This window comes from Myxine glutinosa, chromosome 9 (assembly GCF_964187855.1).
Source record: "Myxine glutinosa chromosome 9, kmMyxGlut1.1, whole genome shotgun sequence".
In the NCBI taxonomy this organism is placed as follows: Eukaryota; Metazoa; Chordata; class Myxini; order Myxiniformes; family Myxinidae; genus Myxine; species Myxine glutinosa.
This window is the reverse complement of record NC_136269.1, coordinates 82,844,161-82,859,335: the sequence shown is the minus strand read 5'-3', so window position 1 is coordinate 82,859,335 and position 15,175 is coordinate 82,844,161. Positions and strand designations below refer to the sequence as shown.

Here is a 15,175-nt window from a genome sequence, read left to right as displayed (position 1 = left end):
GGTACTCAATTAGCTGACCTCGCTGTATATATATATATATATATATATATATTGTATTATACCTGTGTAAATAAATTTACTTTCATTTACTGCAGAGTTTTCTTAATTTATAAGTCCATTTTGCTAAGTCAGAACTCCATTTTGCTAAATGGGAAGTCCATTTTTGTTTGTTTGACAACTACACATTTCATTTGACTTATAAAAAATAACAAAACCACATTTCTAATTTGTTTTAGTTTATTCCAACTCAGACATTGACATAAATTACATAGTACAATGGGGTACTTAATTAACATTACATTTTATTCATTCCTCACCTGTTTTAGATCAGTATTTTAACATTTAATTTTACTGCTGAATCACCATCCATTTCGGATGTTATTGAGGTTGGTTTAATATGTTGTGTATGAAATGAAATGAAAAGTGTAGGCTATGGGGAAGTTATTGGTTATTTTGAGGTCCATTTCGCTCCATTTCGGATTTTAGTGAGACCCACAGATAGGGGTGAAACCATAACCTTCATCCACCTTTGGTCGCAGAGGTAACAAAAGCATTCCCAACTACCTTTTTGAATACGACTTTATTTTGGTGTCAAAGTTATTATTTTAATCCCATTTGGACTTTGGTTAAAAACGTCCTTAAATCAGGCTTCTTCTTCTTCGGTGTTTTTGAGCACAAGGCTGCGGGGAAGCATCATTGGCTGTGCCGCTGATGCGGTCTGTGCCCTTTACTGGTGAGGGTAGGAATTTGGTCAGGGTGCCGGCGATAACTCGCCTACTCTCCGCAAAGGACACCATATGGTCTTTAAGGTCCACTAAATAATTCTGGCAGACGGGATTCCAGTTTAACGTCCATCTGAGGGATGGAATGGAGCACACACTGATGTGAAACACCAGGATGGCAGTTTATAGCTGGGTCGGGATTCGAACCCAGAGTAGACAGCTGTCGGTTTAGATTAGAGTCGAGCCCTCAGATAATGCTCTGGTTATCGAATAGGCGGGATAAAGGGGTTGAAGGTCGACGAAACACTCACTAACATCGAGCGTTTGCAGGAGGCGCTGTTGCCGCGCAGTCTCGTCACCGCCATTGTTGCGAGAGCTTCGGCATGGTAAGGAGCACAGGTAGAGTGAGCAGAGGAACATCAAGCTTCACCGGGAATGTCGCTTGCAGGAGTGAACAGGGCGGGAAAAATCCCGAGAAGGCGTCGAAATAATGTCGTCCTTTTGTGATGTGTGTGGCGTGTGAAAGGCGTCCGGTCGATGTCGATCACACGGATTTTGTGGAGACAAAGAAACGACACCCGGACCAGCGCCGAGTTACGTTTTGTTTTTGCCTTGCTTTCGACGCTATTGCAAATGGAGAAGATTTAAGAGTTGGAAAAATTAACGTTTGTGGTTGGGAAGTCTTAAGATCGGCCATTTGCGATCCTCACGGCCGATGAGACCGTGTGTCGTTGGTTGCTAGGCCTCGATGTTTGTGTGTGTCGAATTCCGAGCTGGTTAAGCCGTTCGTTGTACAAACTTTGACTGGTATCCTTACGATGTGGGCGTATAAACGTGATTTTGCTTTTGTGGACCTGTGCTTGCATATTATTCCAGCGAGTACGCTAATATGGCGCTCGGTTTTTTGTTGAAGAAGAAGAAGCTCAAACTATACTGTTAGCTTGCGCCTTGCTGTCTCCAGCCGAGATGCGTGAATCTTCCTCTTCTTTGGCCCACTGGCGGGCATCAGCAGGGGTTGCGCGATGACGTCATCTGAGAGCTGCGGACGACGACGTTGTGCAAACGTTTTTGACCATGTAAATGTCATTGTAGGTATATTGGAAGATACCTGTCAGGTTAAGTTCGAGTACCTACCATACTTGCACTGTCAGGATAACCACGCCCGTGTATGCTGTCTCGTCTGGGTTCGAATCCCGGCCCAGGTATTCGCAGGCAGAGTGATTCATCAGTATCAGTACAGTATGTGTGTGCCGTCGTTCAGATGGACGTTAGACTCGTCATCCCTTCTACCGGCATTGTCGGTGTACGTTAAACATCCCACGTCCTTTGTAAAGGGTAGATGAGCTATTGTTGGCATTCTAGCCGAATTCCACTGGGAAGGCAATGGCAACCCACCCAATGTAATCCTCGCTGTGTGCTTTGGCGGCACTGAGTCTACCTTCGAGTGGAGCATAGTGATAGTTGGTTAACCTGTCACACCTTGCACTGGGTTTGAGTATGTTTATGTGTACTAATGAATGTGAGGAGGCTTGCGGAATGGGTGGGGGTCAAAGGGGATAGGGGTGAAAATGAGGTAGGAGTAAAGAGGGACTTGGTGAAGGATGGCAGATGGATTTGGTTAACACTGTTTTTTGTGCATGGTTCATGGCTTTGTCCTTCCACCTGTTATGTGAAACCACCTGCTGTTTTATTTTCATGCACGTGTCACACAATGTTTGGTTTCACTTTGTGTGCTGCAGGTCAGAACACCGTTAGGAGTACCATAGCCTGTTGGTGCAAATGGAATAGGGAACAGAACCTTGTCCCTCAACATATTGCTCCGATAGCAGGTTGTCTCTCATGTTGGGGTCATGTGCCCATAACAATACTGTATGCCAAATTACCTGTTATCTTTTACTCCATGCTTTCACAGCCAATGTTTTTTAAACTTATTTTCTATAATTCCTTCAACCTCCCCCCTCCCAACCCCCCACATTTCTCTGGAATTACATCATTTGATTTTCATGTGCTTTTGGCACCAGGATGCAGCAGCGCTTCCAGGATGCACTGCAAGGGCATCGCTGATCAGACTTGGAAAAGGAATGATTTTATCATGTTCTTCTTCTGCTGTTTCTTCTGCCTCCTCCTTCTTTTTGTCGTACTAACTCGTTTCTTTCCTCTACATGTTTATAAATACTGTGTAGATCCTCGCCACCGAAATTGTTTTTCATTTTGTTGACTGCAGGCGACAAAAAGGGTTGGCGGCAGGAAGGGCATCCGGCCGTAAAACATTGCTTCAAAAAAGGGGACCAAAAAAAACAAAAAAACAACAACAACCACGGTCCCCGAAAAAGGCCAACCCCCGCTTGCGGGGAAAAATGGCCTCTAAAGGTGGTTTTTAAAAATTGAACACAAAAGGTGCTTTTGGGGATTTAAACAAAGTGAGCAAGTGGTCGATTGCAAAGGGGACTGCCATCACCAGAGTTGGTTGTGATGGACTCTTGTATTATCGGTCTGGTGGAAAGGTTGTGGTGTTCACCTGTTTGTGCACTCCGTGGGAAGGTGGTGTTGATCGGCCTTTTTGCAGTCGCGTGGGAAGGTGGTTGTCGTGTTGTGACAATTTTGCGATTGCAAGGTTGTTCATGTCGAGCTGCTTGTAGGATGTTGTTGGTGCATTCGTATTCTCCAAGCATATCGTACTCTTGGCTGTACGATTTATTGCATCCCATTAAAAGCATTTAACAATGTGCGCTGTCGCTATATGGTTTGTCAGTTGACAGGTGCACACGAATGTTGAATTCATTTGATTGTTTTTAATGGAAAGCTTTATTTTGTGAGATTAACTCACTCCTGGTGCATTCCATGAACATCGAGCAAGCTCTCGTAATATCTTGGTGGACCACGTTTCGATTGTTTCTTGATCTGCTGTTTCAGTTTTTTAATATTTTATTTGTATGCATTTCTTGGTTTATAAAACTTCATGTTTGAAACTTGCTGATTCCTTTGTTGTTGGTTGCCTTGACGACTGACAGCCTTATGTTTCATCTCGCCCTGCAGTTGTGTATATTGTTGATTTAGATTTGCAAGAGCAGGATTGTCCATCTTTCCTTCTAAGGATTCTTTCGCTGTAAGGCATCAGGTAAGACATGGTGGATTAAAAAAAAAATTTATGTAAACTTAATTTGAAATGGATCATGTCGCCTGCAAAGTGAATTTGTGTTTGTCATCTTTGCCTGTTGTCCCTTCTTTGGTCACTGATTTTCAGTTTATTTAAAGTTATATTACCTTGGCTCTACCGTGCTGCTATTTTCTCCATTGGTACGGAAATAAGAACTAACAGAGAAGGATGAGGACACCATGCCACTCCAGATTGGACAAAGTTTGGATGAGTAGTATGGGGTTGGCAAGAGAGGGTGGGCGGTGGTGTTGGGAAAGAGTAGGGACTGGAGGATGAGAATAATGATGGAATATGCCACCGTTTTTTTAATTTAATAAAGATCTGGAACCGCAAAATGAGAATTTGCATTATAAATTACGAGGTGATGGTAATTACCTCATCAGTCTGTAAGTTATTTCCTTTTTCAATGCTGAAGGGGAACTGTGGGATGAAGGTCAACAACACAACAACAACATGCATTTTAAGGCCATTTTCCCTGCTAGAGCGAGGGTTAGCCTTGCGGTCCCCATGACAATCTTCTCCATCTTGCCCTATTTTCTGCATCTCTCCTTGTTTAACCCCCTTGCCCGCATTTCTTCTTCCACCATCTTTAGCCAAGTCTTTCTCGGTCTTCCCCGTCCTCTACTTCCTTCTACATTCATTTCCATCACTCTTCTCAACCAGTCACTTTCATCCTTCCTCAACACATGACCAAACCATCTCAACCTGTTCCTCTTCACAGCATCAATCACAGGCTTTATTCCCATCATCTTTCGCAATTCATCATTTGTCTTCCTCTCTGTCAACGATACTCCGCACATCCACCAAACCATTCGCATTTCCACCCTTTCCAGCCTTCGTTGCTGCTCTACATTCATGACCCATGTCTTGCTCCCATAAATCATAACACTTCTCACACATGCAGCATACACCTGTCCCTTCAGCTTCAACGACACTCCCCTCCTCATCAGCACGCCACTCAGTTCCCGAAACTTCTTCCATGCACATCTCACTCGAGCAACCGTTGCCGAGTCTGATCCACCTTCTCCATTCAGCATGTCTCCGAGGTAGCAAAATGTTTTCACACGTTCCAGATTCACGCCGTCTCCAAGATCCAACTCAACATTTCCTCCATCTGCAGCTACTGTATATATATATATATATATATATATATATATATTTTTGAATCCCTTGTTCCATTGCTTGCCTTATATTTGTTAAATTTTACCTGGGAGTAAATTGAGATAATTAAAATGGTTATATCATCCAGTGGGGCTATATTGTGAATATTTATACTGAAAAGTGTGAGAAGATAGAAAAGAGAAAGGGCAGGAACATTTTGGGGGAGTGGGTAGAAAAGGAAAAGGGTTACGAGGTGTTTGGAGTAAGAGAAGGTGCATTTATAGTAGCGTGTGCTGGGGGGAAGCGTCAAACATTCTGCCATGTTTACCCAAGTAATTTTAACAAGACGGTTTTTATTCTGAGGCGGTTCCTTTGCTGCACCTTACTGAGTACTGATTTCAAATTAAAAGAAGCGCCATCTTCCCAGCTATGTGGAGGTTGAATAAAACAGATCCTGATACCCACAACAGCCATCTACATGGTATGTCAGAGGTACAAGGACATTACATTGTCCACCTGAATATGTCAGTTCACTTGGGTGTAGCCCCATCCACAAACACCTGTTTCTGGCTAATTGGTTATCGTTGGCACTTGGTAAATGTTCAGAGTGAGCTGGCTACTCGTCCTTGAGGCCTTATATAAAATACTAGTGTAGCATGCTTGCAGATACTTGGGTGCATCCTACCTTTAGACATAATAAATCTAAGCTTTGTATATTTGATGACGTGGATTGTTCTCGCATTTCTTAACAAGCTAAATGATTGATCCGAATGAGCTCTTTATATAAATTTAAAGCTGTCGTAATTACCACACGTGTGCAACATGAAAAGCAGGGTTAGGAATTGGTTCCCTTTCTCTGTCTGTCTCTTTCCACAAGCATCGGTTTATGATCGAGGAACAACTTCATTCCAAATTGATGTTATATTTTGAACATGAATCGGAAAACAAACCTGTAGTTTAGCAGTACTTTGGCTCTGAATTTGTCCCGATCACACATGCACAGAGAGGAATGAGATAATATTTTTACTCTCTGCTTGTGTGTCAGTGAAACATAAATGAAAATCATTCCAAACAGGAAACCTGTTTTTAGCGACCTCATAAACGTAAATAAGGTGGTGTAACAGACGCTGCATCAACGGTGGTAAACGATCAAAAACAATTTTTTCCGACAAACTTTAAATCTTTATTTTATTTAAATTGAATTATATACTTTAACAGGATAGAACCCAAATTGGCTTTTTGGCACTTTCAAAAACTTTTCATTTAGCAGTACTTGGACAAGTATTACGGCATTTTACATCATCTCGACCAATCAAATTTGCTCCTCGCAGACCCCCGCCCGTGTCCTTTTCTCAAGACTACATAGGGAAAGGTGTTCTAGGAGCTCTCTAGTTTTAGATGTAAAAGGTCAAAAGTGATAAAATTAAACTTTTTGTGCAGTGAAGCTGCTTTAAAATTTGGCTATTTCCACGCGTCCATCAAAAATGAAAAAGAAGAAAATTTCTAGCCACCGTGTTCAATTCTAAAGGGTAATTCTAATGAGTTATAAAGGATTTTGTTCATTTCTAGGGGTGCCAGATTGGACCCTGGTCGTTCATTTCATATTAAAAATGCCAAACTGAATCGCTTCCTTCGGACACGGATGCACTTTATTACATTATTATGGGTTGCGAGGTAATGCTAAGAAAGTTTATGATTTCAAGTTAAAGACAAATGTTATGGTGTGTAAGGGAACTTATAAACAGAAGTCAAAACAAAGTTATGTTGATATTCTTGTAGCTGTTCCCACGTTGCTCGTCGTTAACAGCGGAGCCATTTTGAGTTATTAGCATGTTAAGCCAGCATCTTTCCTTTTTGATATGATGATTGAATTTAGATTAGTAACGATTGTGTAATAGCCTGAAAAAGAGTTGGCGATTCTATGTCTAATCTGGTTTCAATTCTCGACAACTATAAACCTAGTACAGTACAGTACAGTTCAGTACAGTACAAATCATTTTGCACACCTTTAATAGATGATGTTGAAGAAATGCCTCATTGCGCTGACAAAACGCCGTTGTGAAGCATAAATTGACCATACCATGCAGCAAGCTGTTAAAAGGATTCCAAAACCAGTGGTTTTACATGAAAAAAAACCTAAATTCCCTTTCAGAAATGAGATTACGTTTCGTGTTCTCTCTGAGCCTCTTCCACTTTCTGCCAGTGCTGTATACCATCTGCAAACATAAATGTTTACAACTTGCTTCACTTCACCTTTCATCATCTATAAACGACAAAAAACCCTGGACACCTCTAAAATCATACCGCCATAAAACCTGGAAACACCTGCGAGCGATTGTGTCTGTGCAAGATCACTGATGTGCCATTGTATTTGGTCATGTGACCCTCTGCGAGCAGGGGCAATGTCCCATGGACTGATTTTTGTTTTTGGATTTTTTTCCCATTTGTGATTTCCATACCCACTCACCCCCCCCCCCCCCCCTCACACCCCCCTGGAATTTTGGCTTTGAGATGCATAAGCATACAAATTTTCAGCTTTCTTGCCCACCTACAAAGTAGTAAACGTTTGTACGAATGAGTGGTTAGAACAAACTTTATATATATTAAATCTCCTTCCTCACTATTGTGGTGCCTGGAATCGCATGCTATACGGGCCAAATGGATCCTGAACCACAGGATGTGCTGACCCTGGCCATCCTGAACAGCATAATTTGTCTGCCACACCCACACACCATCTTGTCTGTGATCAACAAGCAAATCTGGAGAGGTTGCTGGGATAATTGGAATTAAAAGAAGTGTAGCCCTTCCCACTACACGTGCTGAACAAAGCAGATTAATTTTGTTATATTTACTGTTTTCTAAAAAAAAATGTACATTTTATTTGCTGCCAACGGGGGCGCAAGCTAGTCGTCCACAACCAGGAAGTGCTGTTAAAGTCTGAAGGCATGTATTGATCATAAAGAAGTGGACATATTCAACAGTTTCTGTAAAGGAGTGCACAGCTTCCAAACAAGTTGTCATGCTTTTGTTCTTTTTAGCAAACTGTGGATTTGTCTGTATTGTTTATGTTCTCGTGTTCATAGCATATTTACTTTTTGGTAGGCAAACCCCAGGCCCATTTCATAGCAACACTTTTATTTTATTTTTTATAAAATGTTAAACTTTTTTGTTGCATTGTGTCAGTGCATTGTGAAAGCCAATGTGGTACACGTAGCAGCTGTATTGCCTGCAAAACACCGTTGTAAACCCATATTGTTTCAAGGTTTACAGTGATGTTTGTACATGTTTGTCGTAATTGCTATGGTATGAAAGAAATACATTGTGTGGAAACTGACCAACAGGAAGTGTAAATGGCATGTAATCACTAATCACATTGCGCTGTTGCAAGTTTCAAGAAAGATTGTGGTGTCAATTAAGACTTTTTATCGCAAGTTTATCATTTTGTGATTACATCATATGTTTACAATTGAAAGGTTTAAACTTGAAATGGTTATACCATCTGGCACACTTCCCTGCCCACCAAACTCTCTTCTTATGGTATCCATGGATATCTCTACGCATGGCTTGCGGACTTTCTCTCCTGTTGGAGTCGATGTGTGGCTCTAAATTGAATTTTCTCTTCGCCCCTTCCTGTCCAGGCTGGAGTTCCTCAAGGAAGTGTTCTGGGCTCTGTGCTTTTTCTGGTCTTCATCAATGATCTCTCCAACTCTGGAAAATCCTCTCTATCTTTTCGCTGATGACTCCACTCTCTGCCTCTCCATATCTCAACCCTCAGATCGGCAGGCGGCAGCCTCTTCACTCTCTGCAGACCTGTACAAAATCACAAACTGGTCAAACAAGTGGAACATGTCATTCAAACCTGACAAATCTCACATCCTCACTACGTCTCTCTGAAAAAACCGTCTGGAAAACCCCCCCCATTTACTTTCTGAACAATCGTCTTGAAGTTCCGTCACTGATCATGCGCCTTCTGTTACTGATCTTCCCCTCCGGCCCCCCACTCCATTGCGTGGAGAAAAACGAGAATTCAAGCTAGAGTAAGCAGCAGTCGTCTGAATGTCGTACACAGTATTGTGTATCGGGGAAAGAGGTGATGGGGGAGTGGACATGCACAAGGAGGAATAACACAAAAAACGAGCAACAATTGCCTAGACCCCAGAAGGAAACAGAATGAGAAAGAATCGATGTGCCAAGAAGGTATTTTGTTTGTGCATTGGTGAGTCTTTGAGGTAGTGATTGGCAAGTACATTTTAAAGAGTCAGGTGAAGAGGATAAGACAAACGCATAGAAAGAGGCTTTTGTATAAAAGTTGGTTGATTAGAGATGAGTGGAAATAATAAATGGGAGGGAGAATTATCAGTGCCAACTGCCATGTTATCATAATTATTTTTTTCATCTATTTGGTTAAATCGCATCTACATTACTTTCACAAAGTTTATGATAGTGATGTAAGAAATATAATAGAGCCAATTTGAAATCGCCTAAATTGAATGAACTTCCTTGAAGGCCTAATATATTCAAGGAAAGACGAAGATCTTAAGCATTATACACTCCAATGCAAAGGTGTAGAATTTCTGCTCTCTCCCTGAAGCAGATATACATATATATATATTTTTTTGTATACAAGATCGAGGCTCGTGAAAGAGCTAACATTAATCACACAAAAAGTCAAACCGACACATAAAACACAAAATAAGGGGAGAGGTGGACAATATGGGGAGAGAGGGGGAAGGACACAAACACAACATATGAGAGTAGAGACATCAAGAGAACTGTGGGAGGGAGAAGGCTTGGGAGGAGGTGGGAGACGTATGAAACATATATGGACACTGCAACGACTTCCAGGAAAGAAGTTGGAATTTAAAAAAAGTGGATCTGGGGTGAATTAGCGGGGGTAGAAAAGATCAAGGTTTTGGATGGGGGAAGATAAGAGATGGTGGTGAACAGCTGTTTTAAAGACCTGGAGGGAGGAGTGGGATTGAACGGAGTGGGGGAGTTTGTTCCAGAGGCGGGAGAAAAGGGGAATGAAAGAGTGAAGGTGAGCAGAGAGCCTAGATTTTGGCAGTTTAACCATAAGAGGGTTGCTAGCAGATCTTGTGCGACCTATAGGAATATTTGGGGGACAGAGCACAGAGAGAGCTGGGGGAGCAAGGCCGGAGGGGAGTCGGTAGAAGACAGAAAGACCACCAACCTGCCTGCGGTGAGTGAGTGAAAGGCCCTAGGAGTTTGCTTCATCGCAGGAGATTCCAATGATTCTGAAAGCTTTGGTTTCAACAGCGTGAAGCCGAGCTAGGTGTGAGGCAGGAGCACCGGCCCAGAGGCGGGAACAGTATTCCATTGAGCTGCAGATGAAAGCCTTGTATGTGGTGAGGAGCTCAGGTGTCCCAAGGAAGAACTTCGCACGAAGGAGGATGCCCAGTCGGCGACTGGCTTTGGAGGCCAGCTTGAAAATGTGGTTTTCCCAAGAAAGATCATGGCAGATATTGAGACCCAAAAGCTTGAGCGACAGAGCTTTTTGGAGAGGATTGTTGAGAAAGTAGATGGGAGGGTTTCAGTTTCTAAAGATCTGCAAGCAAGAACCTCCTCTGTTTGTGAACCTCTCCACTGATGCTTCATGTTCGGTTGTCTTTTAGTCCAGGACATATTTGTGAGAGAATATCATATTGAAAAGGGTCAAGTTAGGTTTCACCACATCCTGAGTTTCGATTGTTCTTTCTGTCTTACAAGAGTGGCCCTATTTTCTTTTTTGAACACATAAATGCCTTTGCAAGCTTTTGTCCAGCTTTGAGGAGCTATGGTATCTATTTTCTGTGAATGTGTTGAGATACTTCATATATGTGTTTTTTTTAAGTTTGTTACCAAGTCATTCAGGTCCACACATTATTCACATGGCATGCTGGTCTGTCTTTGCAGTGAATTTTGCGACTCGACAAAAAGTTTGGGCAGCTTTCTCATTCATGCACTCTGACCTTGTGTCAGCTTCCATATGGTGTAGCCAGCCCATTTTAACTCTCTTGTTCACTTTATGGATCTTTAAGGGAGAGCATTCAATCCTTCATTTAGTCCTCTAATCCACAGGAGGTGTGGTAATGTAGCAAAGGCATGATGAACCGATATGGCCGATATTTAAAAATATACTTTCCTTCTCGTGATGGTAGGCAGCTTATTGACCAAAGGGTTGCTGGTTTTCAGGATAAAAGACCAATAATCGAAGGATTTTGGATTGTTTTAACAACTTGTACAACTCGTACATCCTCTCCCCACGGAAGTGGCAGGAATTGTCATGTTGCTATCCTATCTGGGATATATAGATTACAGTAGATCTAGGCTCAGGTCTGTTCATCTGTGGTGGATGAGATGGAATGCCTCAAGGATGTCAGGATTTCTCCAAATTTATTTCAGTTTAGTGTTAAACAGCAGCAGTGACTGTTTAAAAAGGTAATCATACTTCTTTGTGGTTTATAGTATTTTTAATCCCCTATGATTAAATTTACTTCTGTAAGGGTGTCGGGGGCATTATTGCGTGTCACAAAACCCCTTGGGGAGGGGGGATAATGTTATATTAACATTAATATTATACTATTATCATTATTGTTGTTATGACTATTGTTATTAGAAACTGCCTTGGAAAAGCACCATGATAAGCCTTAACATGACATTTTTTAGAGGGGGGTAGTTAGTGGCCTTGTAAAAACTGCACAATAAGTTATTTATACACCTTGACATAACATTATAATATGTTAGATCAGGTTATTGAAATGTTCCGACCATGCCTCACTGTTCTAAATTGCCTATAATTAGGGACACAATCCTTCCAGGATGGTTTCCTATTGATTTTCTTATGTTTATTATTATTATTATTATTATTATTATATTATATTATATTTATTATTATTATATTATATTCCTCCCGGTGTGTACCCCGGCTTAGAGTAGGTACACCGTATCCCTGCGCATCGTAAGAGGCGACTAAGGTTTGGCGCCAGGAAGGGCATCCAGCCATAAAAACATTGCCTCAAACAGGGAACCATGATTGTCATGGGGCCCGCAAGGCTAACCCCTGCTCCAGCGGGGCAAATGGCCTTAAAACAATCATTCTTCTTCTTCTTTCTATTATTATTCTGCCGAAATTTTTGGGGGGGTTTTTTCCCTTCAAAATTCATTTTCTCAGCAACTGTTCGTCCGATTGACAAAGTTTTCACCATAGTATGCGCCTTCTCATGTAGATTTATTTTGTATGATAAGTGTTGTTGTAGGTCACATGGTATGGGCACCATCTTGGAAAAACCGAAAAACTTTGATACTCAATATTTGTGAAACTGCTCGATGGGGGGGAAAAAAAGAAGAAAAAAGATTTAAACATGGCTCACTCTAAAGAACTTCACATGGGGAATAACATATGTTAATGATGATGTCATTGGTGCCCTCATGATGTCATAATTCGACAAGTACAACGCTGTATCCAATCAGTTTGAAATTTCTTGAGCATGTTCTACGCAACAACATAAAAGGAGAATATATATCAATGATGTTATCGGTCACATGCTTCGGCAGTCATATTGGATTGAACATAAAAACTTCAAAATTAAACTCCTCTAGAACGGCTGACCATATTGATGCGAAACTTCATGCACATCATGCACTGGATTTGGGGGAGGGAGGGTATAGGGTATAACTTTTCAGCTCATAGGTCACATGGTCTGGCAGTTATGATTTTTTGAAGTCTAAACCATTTAAATTCAAGTCCTCCAGGACAGCTGGACAGGTAGAGTGGAAACTTCACGTACGTGTTCCCCAACCTTTAGGGATACTAGGGTGTTTTCAAATATATCATAGGTCACGTGTTCTGGCAGCCATGTTAGATTGAACCAAAATCTTTAAAGAATTTTTTTTCTCTTCAACCGCTTCATCCATGAATGTGAAACTTCAAAACTATGAACTCGTCATTAAGTGGAATACATGTTTGAAATTTTAACGTGATCAGTTGCATGCTCTGGCAGCCATAATTTCTTGTTTGAAGAAGAAGAAACTACATTTTAATCTTCATCCATGTGACTTTTCAGTATATCTATTAATTACGTACTGTTTGAACTCAGTGGCATCCTGTCTCTTAATAATGTAGTCTATTAATTAGGTACTATTGGAATGTACCTTTCTACCCTCTATACTGCTGAGACTCCTTAGACATTTGAAGACCCCTGAGACCACAAGGGCCCCAAAATATCCTGAAGAGCCTTCAATACCACGAAGACTCCGAGGACACAAAACTCCCAAAAGTCTCCTGAGGACCCAAAAGACCTCGAGGACCCAAAAGACCCAAAATACCCTCAATACCCTCAAGATCCACAAGATCCTTTTTACCTTTAATTGTCCCCCGTCGCACTGCGGAGCGAAAGGGGGACTATGGTTTTCCCCTCCGTGCGTGTGTGTGTGCGTCCGTGCGAACGTGTGTGCGTGCGTAAGCGAAGGACCGAATTCTCATTTGGTGTGTGGGTGCAACCCACGTCAAAATCCAAGATGGCCGCCGCCATGTATGTCTGACGCCATGTATGTCTGAACCTTGTGAGCGGAATATCTTGAAAAATAAGCGAAGTACCAACTTCTAATCTGGTGTGTGGGTGTATCCAGGCATAAGGAAGAACGCTATTGAAAATTGGGTCACCACGTCAAAATCCAAGATGGCCGCCACCATATATATGTCTGAACCTTGTGAGCGAAATATCTTGAAAAATAAACGAACTACTAACTTCTAATCTGGTGTGTGGGTGTATCTACACATAAGGGAGAACCCTATTGAAAATTGGGTCACCACGTCAAAATCCAAGATGGCCGCCTTGCGTCTTCCACTTTGTCAACTCACATCACTTCAACGACGGGGGACCTAGGCGTAACGCTTGTTAGTATTAATATTGTTTTGTAATAACATTACTATTACTTTTATTACTTTTGTTATTAGAAGCGGCCTTGGAAAAATGCCACGATAAAGCTACCTTAACACGGATATACATCCTAACATGGATTTTGCCCCAGACAGACAACGCCCTTGAGGAGGTGGGATATTATATCACTTTCATTAATTTTGTCCCTGCAACAACTTGTCCGATCAATGTGAAACTGTAAATATGTAATGGACTAGCTATTATGATTTCAGTTTTATAAAGAGGACATCAGGGGTCACGTATCTGATGAAAGCGGGGTTGTATCAAAGCGGGGCAGATGGAACCCCGGTCATAACTGTACACAGTTATTAAGTGGCCCAGGTGTAGGTGGCTTGTCTCGTAAAATGTACTTCTGTAAAGGTGCCGGAGGCAATATCGCATGTCGCAAAAACCCCTTCGCGTGGGGGGGGTTATTTCTTGTAATATGTTATGCACGACTTTGGACAAAACTTTGTGGACAAGTTTAGTGAGCAATTATGGACAAATCTCTTAGATTTTGGTGAAGATCCGGATGCGAGAATTTTATAAACTAGTACACCCACTCACTACGGGACCGGCAGGAATAGGGTATATAGATGACAGTCGATCGATGGTCAGATCTCAAGAACATTGGGTGTATGTTCATTTACTAAGTTTCTTGTGGAGAGATCACCAAGTGGTTTAAGCATTCGAGCAAGCACTCCATTCAAAACCGTTAAGGAACGGCTGGCTTGGCAAGCGCACAACCCGGTCTTCCTCCCTATCAGTTTTGTGTTAAACAGCAGGAGCAAGTTTCAAAAGTTCGCTACGAAAAACGCCACGTTAGCGGCAGGAAGGGTCATGTTATTAACTCAACCGTTGTGGGATATATAAGAGTACAGTAGATCTTCGCTCAGTTCTGTAAGTAAAACTTACCTCACGGATGTCGGGATTCCTCCAAATTTCTTTATTTAGTGTTGTAAACCGCATTACCGACTGTTTAAAAAGCTAATCATACGTGTTTGTGGATTATAATATTTTTACTTCTGGTAGAGGCCGTTGGGCTGTTGCTCCCACAAAAACGCCATGATAAGCTATTTGTAAACGTTGACTCGATGTTTGTTCAAGGAGGAAAAACCCCTTGGGAAGGTGGGATATTATTGGTGTTAATATTGTTTTGTAATAACATTAATATGATGCTATTATCGTTAGTTTTGTTATTAGAAGCGACCTTGGAAAAACACCACGATAAAGCTAACTTAACATGGATATACACCTCAACATGCAACCTCATTGAC

The 15,175-nt window shown here is 41.6% G+C and overlaps 1 protein-coding gene across 9 annotated transcripts in view; it reads left to right on the top strand.

The window, feature by feature from the left end:
• The first annotated feature begins 688 nt into the window (after positions 1 to 688).
• The window catches only part of LOC137417294 (uncharacterized), a 48,908-nt gene continuing 34,421 nt past the window's right edge, over positions 689 to 15,175 (top strand). Inside the window, exons 1-4 of one of the 9 annotated variants that reach the window (XM_078784467.1) lie at positions 1,093 to 1,108; positions 2,462 to 2,551; positions 2,947 to 3,092; positions 3,759 to 3,840. The gene's annotated coding sequence lies outside the window, so the exon portion shown is untranslated. Of the gene's footprint in view, positions 734 to 1,012; positions 1,316 to 2,356; positions 2,552 to 2,946; positions 3,093 to 3,758; positions 3,841 to 15,175 lie in introns of those variants that run through there. The other 8 variants (XM_078784464.1, XM_078784470.1, XR_013624541.1 and 5 more) reach the window with 8 other exon arrangements.